Raw genomic sequence first — 7,590 nt, 5'->3', positions numbered from 1 at the left:
TGACAAGCAATCCCGGTGTGGAAGTCGGGGGCAGTGCTGGTTAATGGCAGGCATTTACTGGCATTTGGCCCCATGAAATCCCAGTTTTTCCTGAGACACTGGTTTTCTCCTTTCCCACGCGATGAAGGTGGGAGCTCTGGCCTCCTGCAAGATCCGTCCTGCTGACCAGGAGCTGGGCCCTGCTTGCCACGAGAGGGCTCTGCTCAGCCAGCAAAGCAGATACCAATCTGACTCCCAACATCAATGGTAAATTAACCATCACCATCAAAATCGAGTATTCATAATTTCAGGCAGGAGCAGGATCTTCAGGTTTGGTTGGGTTGGGGTTTTTTTTGGGGGGGTGCTTTGTCTGCAATTATTTAAAACAGTGCTGTTTGTTAGTTAAAAAGTCTCTTATTGTCTCAAAACGATAATAACGCTTTCACATTTGTTCAGCTGGTTCCTAAACTGAGCTGGGACCTCTGGCAGTTGTGCATTTTCCTCTCCTAAAGGGTCAAACAGCTCTTACAGCTATTATCAGCTCTGATGCACAGGGGGCCGGCAGAGGTGAGGGGCAGATTATTACCTGACATGCCTGTGGCCTCCTTTGAGGAAAATTTGGAGATAACTTGTCCTTCCCAACATGGTCACCTGCCCAGTACTTTGCTGCCGGTCGCTGCACTTCTTCCCCTGGGCAGTGTCTTTGGGATGCGCTTTCTGTGCAAAATGTTGCACAGGGGAGCTGCTGGAGTTTAAAGACACACAAATGCACAAAACCTGCTTCCACAAGTGAGATGAATCCTCCGTTCTCCCCCAAAAATGAGCATTAAAATGAAATTTGTCACAAGAAGACAAAGATTTAGTTTGGTTTTAGTTTTTTTTTAAAATATTGTGTCTACCTATTTTTACTGTAAAGGGAATTACAGGACTCTCAGTTTCAGGAATTTTTTCAGAGCAAGGACTCAGAAGAGCTAGCCTGCCCAGTTTAGCTCTCATTGTTTTGAGTCACACTTGGAAGAGTTTTGCATTAATTTCATAGACAGGAGGGACCCCCAGCCCGAAGCCTGCTGCGTGCCGTGGTCTTGCCGATTCCTGGCCGGCAGAGCTGCTCGGCTCCGACCGGTGCTAACCCTCACCCGTGACTCCCTGCCCCTGTGCTGGGGGCCACCGGTGGCCGTGGAGACCCCCAGACTGCAAAGGGCACTCGGGGCTCCGGGGCAGCACGTTACCGCCACTCTCACTCCTCCTCCTCCCCGTCTTCGCGCAGGTAAAGCTCTGAAATGCCACAAATGTGTTGCATCCAACGAGAATGACTGCAACAAGCAAGGCTCCCACAGCTGCCCCCAGTACGCTGACGCCTGCTCCACAATCACTGCGCCGAGTAAGTTCCTTGGCTGAGGAGACTGGGGGTGCTGGGGGGGGACTGGAGGGGCTGGGGGGGGGACCAGAGGTGCTGGGGGACCAGAGGGCGAGGAGAAGCAGAGGACCTGCTGGGGCAGACCAAGAACTGGCTTCCTCTTGTCCCTGCGAAGCAGGAATAAGCCACCTGGTTTTTTCCAAGTTTTTAGTCCTCAGAAACATGCTTTTGGTCTGAGACAACTCACAGCCCTTTCCTGACATGAGGGACATCCTTCTTTGTGGCATCTTCTCCCATCCACCAGAAATGCTTCTCCACCCTCGGTGCAGCCTTGCGGCTGCAGGGCCAGCAAGACGGAGAGAGATGGTTCCCAAAACCAACTCTCCCCTCCTGCCTTGGGTTCACTCCATAGCCTGGGCTATACATATTTTCACATGTGGCTATAAATATTGTGGTCACTATTTCACTGTGGAGCTGTGCGATGTGCTCTGCAGTGACTTGGAGCGGTGTGACCATGGGGACATCCCTTGGCCACCAGACCGCCGCTCAGCTCTCCCAGCAGTCCTGTGGGCAGGAGGGTGACCCTTTTATTCCACAGCCGTAACGCAACGTGCTGGGACACGGCTCTGCTTTCCCCCTTTCCTCCCCCAGCTTAGCAGGGGAGCACCGAAACCCCCGATGCCTGGGAGTACCTGACCCCCCCACGTTGCGCGTACCTTTCCTTGCAGACAGCGTCATTAAATCTTGCTCCTACAAGTCCTTCTGCGAGCAAGCACGGCGGGGCGGCTCCGGCGGGGCCACCCTGCAATGCTGCTTCAGCGACGACTGCAACGGGCCACCGCGGGGCTCGAGGAACGGCGGGGGGACAACGCTGCTGCACCTCCCCAGCCTGCTGGCCACCACGCTGGTGGGGAAGATGTTGCTGAACTGGCTGTGAGGGTCCCGGGCGAAGGGCGACCAGCCCTGGGGTAGCTGCTTGCTGCAATAGTCTAGGGATGCGCGCAGGTCAGCGGCCGGTGGGTTTGCTCTTTGCTTAAAGCGTGGGAGAGGCCAGGCTGCCATCAGTCAAATAAACGCTGCTGTTGAAAACCGTGTTCGCAGCCACTGCTTCTCACTTACAGGAAAACGATAACCTCGCGAGAGAACGGCCCGAACCAAACCGATTCGGCTTGCCGGTGCTCCCTCTGGGAACGGGAGCTCATCCTCTAGGAGGCTTTGCCGGGCAGAGCCGGGGGGATCTGGGGCAGAGCTCCATCTCCCAGCACGCCGCCCCAGCAGAGATGCTTTTGGGCTGCTTTGTGCTCACTTGAGATTCATGGCTGTGGGGAGCGGTTTCTTTCCTCCTGTGGCTGCAGAGATAGGGGCCTGGACGGATTATAAATATTTTTGGTGTGAAATATTGACCCAGCCTGTTCACTGCAGCTCTTTGCGCTGCTTGGCGGGAGGAAAACATCCATCGGGACCCCCTCGCCTCTGCAGCAAGCCCCAGTCGCACTGCACGGTGGGGTGGGTTTGTTCCCAGACCAGCAGCGCTCTGTGTCTGCGGTTGCAGAGAGATCAAACTTTCGGGTGACTAATTCATCCCCTGGCTGTCACCCCCACCTCCCAGAGGGAGATCTTGCTTTTCCTATTTCCACCAGGTTTTTCCTTTGAACCCCCTCACGATGGGCTGTGTCCCCCAGGTGCCCACTGTTACTACCTGCTGAAGTGTGATTTTAGGTAGAAGTCCTCCTGCAGCTCAGAGACCCCCTGGGGCTGCTCTAATGCAGGCATGGGGGTCTGGCCCAGGAGATTCTGCAGTCTAAGGAGAAGAAAAGCGGGAGCCTGGTTGAGGTAAGGAGGAGATGAAATGTGTGGGCTGGCTGGGGAGGATGCAGGACCCAGGGGACTCCGGCTGAGCTGCCCTGTGGGAAATTCAGCTGTATGTTGGGATAAGAACAAAGCTCCCGAGGCTTTTGGAGAGCAGACGGCACTCTGGTGGCACTGCAGGATCCAGGGCCAGGCAGGAGGCAAGCAAACCACTTTCCCTGTTATTTTCAATATATGATGCTTATGAACGTGAAAGCATCCACACCGAGCAGGCAAATGCCAGTGCTCTGCTTGCTGCGGTGGCCGAGAGCACCTGGAGGAAAGTTGTCCAAGGAACCATCGGCCAGGCGTGGGGAGGGTCCTCTCCCCCCCGCGCAGCTCAGCGCAAGCTGGCCAGCAGCGGTTTGGGGCCGTTGTGTGCACGGGGGGGTCTTTGGGGCAGTGAGGTCCCGGGTGATGCTGCCATGGGGTTTGCAGAGGGAAGCGTCGATGTGGGGTTTGCTCTGGGGTGGCTGGAGTTTACACAGCCTGAAGCTCTGCTAGAAAGACCCCCCAGGAGAGCTCGGTGCTGCTTTGTTTTGTAAGGGAGAATGGTAAAGTGAGTGAATAAGAATGAGGAGGAAAGAAAGAGGAATGATGAAGGGAGGAGAGAGAGAAGGATGGCCGGGAGCGTGGAGAGGCAAGTGGGAATTTCACTGCAAGAAATATAATGCAGGGCAAGTTAGCAAACTGCTGACTGAAAGCCCAGCCGCTGCTTCTCCAGCAAAGCAATCTGCTGGGAGTTTCCCGTAGTCATAATGCAAGAGAAAAGGGAACAGGTACTGAAACCAAAAAGAGCAAGGTCGAACAGAAGAAAAGAAATAATTCCGCATGCTCAGATCCAGCCGTGGAACTCCCTGCTGCAGGATGCTACTGAAACAGAGACCTCGGTGAATGCTGGAGGGTAAGAGGGTCCAAAGTCCTGGAGAACATGGACATCGAGTCTTGTGAGGGTTAACACCAACCAAGAGGGATGCTTGGCTGCTGCCACTAGAGGGGAGACGTCCTGAAAGCAGATTATTCTGTGTCTGCTGTGGGCCCTGCTCCTTCCCCTGGGTACACGAAGGATGTTTTCCCGCGGGGGACCCTGGATGCTGGTGGGACCCTGGATGCTGGTGGGACCTCTGGAGGCCCTGGGACAGAGACGGGCCCTGCTCTGGGAATCCCCTCCTGCCCCTACGTCTGCTGATGGGGCATCTCTGTGAGTTCAAGGGGCTGCTCGCACCCCCAGGCAGGCTACAGCAGCAAAATATATTGAAAAATATAAGAGGAGAACTGAAAGGCTCTCCGAATAAAGGAAGAGCAGCAGTGTGACTAGCTGCCATGTGACTGTGCCCATAGAAAACGGAGCTGCTTCAGAGCCAGGCTCTGGTGCAAGTCACAAGGTCTGCAAGAGATGCCCCAGTACAAAAATACTCTATGGAACAGTTTAGTCTTTGCAAAGCAGGCAGGGATGGGGAGGGGGGAAAAGAAGACAGCGGTTCGCAGGGCAAGGCTAGAGAGAGCTCCAGCGAGAAACGCTGGGAGGCAGGCAGTGCAGCGAGCAGTGGGAAGGAGAGAACACGCGTGGGATGGATGAGGGTTGCGGGTACGTGTGGGTGAGGCTGTGCTGAAACCCCAGCACTGAAGCTCTGCGTCTTGCCTCTGCTGTTATACCCACATCTTGGTGTGCGTGTGCTGCTCCCTGCATGTGGTAACACCGAGCCTGCTCAGCCCAGGCACAAATGTGGGTTTAAGTGGGCAAGCGCTGCAGCACGCTAGTGGGTATCCACTGCTGAGACTTCCAGAGCTTGCCTGGACATGGCCACGTCCTCACCCGATGGAGCGGCCAGCCCTGCTTTGAGGCAGGAAAGTTGCTTTTCCAAAGTCCTTGGTTTCCCTTTGTTTTCTTTTTATTATTATTATTCTAGGTATAACCCAGTTGCTGTGGCCTGCATTTCCATAACTGGTGGTTTTTCACGCTTCAGGTTTTGGTTCCCTGAAAGCATCTTTAAAAACTCTACAGTGAGCGCTTGGCACTTTCAGACCCTGGCTCCATCAGTGTTTGCAGCTGGGCGAGGATGAGCTTTAGGGTCTGTGGCCATCTGTGTGCGTGGGGAGATGGGCAGTGCAAGGAATAATGCACCAGCTGCATTGAGGGATGATCCTTCCCTTAAAAGGCGCGTGAGGGGCAATGCCAAAATCCTGCTCTGTCACGCATAGCAAAATGGGCTTCCAGGCTAGAGTCACCCTGGGTGTATCGGCTTGCAATTATACACGGTCCCGTCGGGGCTTTCTGGAAGCATTGGCAGGAGGAGATGCGGAGGGAGGTCATCACTTCTTTTCTCCTGATGTAATTAATAAATGATGCATTTTGGGCTGCAGCTTCTGGCTGGGTGTGGGGCCGGACTGTCCCCCAGTGGGGAAACTGTGGAGGGATGACAGCGGGGAGGGAAGCTGCTCCTCCGACACGTGGTCACAGTCAGCTGGCAACAGTGAGGAGAGCAGCCGCGACCGTGGAGCAGGGCTGTGCATTCATTTAATGCTGCTGAATGCTGTGCTTTGAACAAGGATCGACGGGGCGAACAGCCCCGTCAGGGTCCAACAGGAAATTTTGGGAAAAAAAGCCAACCTCTCGTGCAAAACGCTGGGAAAGCATCACTTGCACAGCGTCTCTGAGAGCAGGGCTCCCCGTGCACCCTCGGCAGTGCCGGCAGGGCCAGGATCGGTTTCACCCGCGCTGGGAGAAAGTGCTTTGGGGCCAGATGCAGCTCCAGAGAGAAAGCAGGGACTTTCCGAGGGTGAAGCCGTGGGGAGCCCACGCTGTCCTGGGTGGCACAAGGGGGAAAGCGAGTGTTTCCTGCTCTCCCAATCCACCCTGAATTTTCCCAAGCGATGCTCCTGCAGGAACTGTGACCCGAACCGGGCGACTCATCTCCATTCAGTGCCACACTCCAGCAAATGCTTAAAAGCCTGGTGAAAGCAGGACCCCCCCCCACCCCCCCGTGGGCCCACGCCTGCCGTGCTCCAGCACGTTCTATCTGCGATGGGCTAAAGGCTGCTCTCTGCCGTGACAGACTGTGGTTTCGTCTGCTCCTCGGGCGGTGACACGGGCCCGGAGCAGAGTCACACAGAAACGAACACACATGGTTTCAGTAACAGCGTTTGGGCAATCTTCTGCAACATGGAAGGGAAAAAAAATTACTTTGTTCTAAAAATGACCCAGGCCATAGGAAATGCTGGGGGTTGAGGCAATGTGTTTACTTAACAACATTTTGTACAGCAAGTGCTGAACGGCGTGCAATGGCTCTGGGAAAAAAAAATAATATCTTCAAATGAATAGCACTGGATCCTCAAAACTAGAGTCTTGCCTTAAAAAGAAAAAAAGGAAAGCCCCCCCCCTCGATACACCAGCAGTGAGGGGCACAGAGCTGGAGGTTGGGGTCATTTGCATTGCCTGGAAATGAGCAAAGCTGGTGACAGTTTCCAGATGAGGACTCGGCAGAGCCGATCCTTGAGGGGGGTGGGTGGCTACATCGGCCGGAGCCAGGGACCCTTCGGGTGTGGGTGATGGGCTCAGCTAATTGACTGACAAACGACTGATCGATGCAACCATGAGGTTTTCTGGGTGATCGGACAGCACCTGCATGCCCTGTACGTGCCTGATTGCCCTCGGCTTTAAAATGAGGCGCAGCTTCCCCACGGCACCGTGCAGGAGGTTCGTGAGAACGGCAAGGACCCTGAGATGGTATCACAAAAGGGAATAGTGACTCGCACGGCTTTCAACAGCCTGCCCACTCAAAACATCAGTTGTTAACTCCAGGCTTCGCTTTTGCAACTTTCTCGGGTGCGGAGGAACCGCAGGGCTGTACGAGCCCAGGCGCTGTAGCAGACCAGTATCTGCTCACAGATTTCACTGCTGCCTCGCTGGAGACCTCACCTGCTGCGAGGGTGTCTGCCGTGTTTTTGGGGAACGGTGCGCCATGGTTTGGGCACCCAACGTGTCCGTTGTGTTACGCGGCAGGATTTACCCCCCATCACCCTACGAGGGTGATGTGTCAACCCCGTCGGGTGCTTGGTCTCTCCCAGTTAGTGCCGTAGGGTTTTTGCAAGGTCCGGACTGGGGCTCATCCTCTCCGGCCTCGCTCCCTGCCTGCAGCGCCGGCTTTGAACTCCGCAAGTCTGTGTCTGCGCACAAGCAGAGATCCGGGTGCATCCTCAGGCTGGTGTGAAAACGTGCAAGCACTCAAACCGTCGCTCCGGGGGGAAAACTCCCAAGTGGGGTTGGGTTGACAGGACCTGGATCTGAACTACTGACAAAAATGGTGGTGACGAGCCCGACGCAGAAGCTGGGGCAATTCAGCCCAGCTGCACGCCGCTCTCACCCGCTTGCTTGTATTTGCTCCGATGGTGCCGTCTTTGACGTT

This window comes from Accipiter gentilis, chromosome 28, assembly GCF_929443795.1.
Source record: "Accipiter gentilis chromosome 28, bAccGen1.1, whole genome shotgun sequence".
NCBI lineage: Eukaryota > Metazoa > Chordata > Aves > Accipitriformes > Accipitridae > Astur > Astur gentilis.
Note: the sequence above shows the minus strand (reverse complement) of the source record.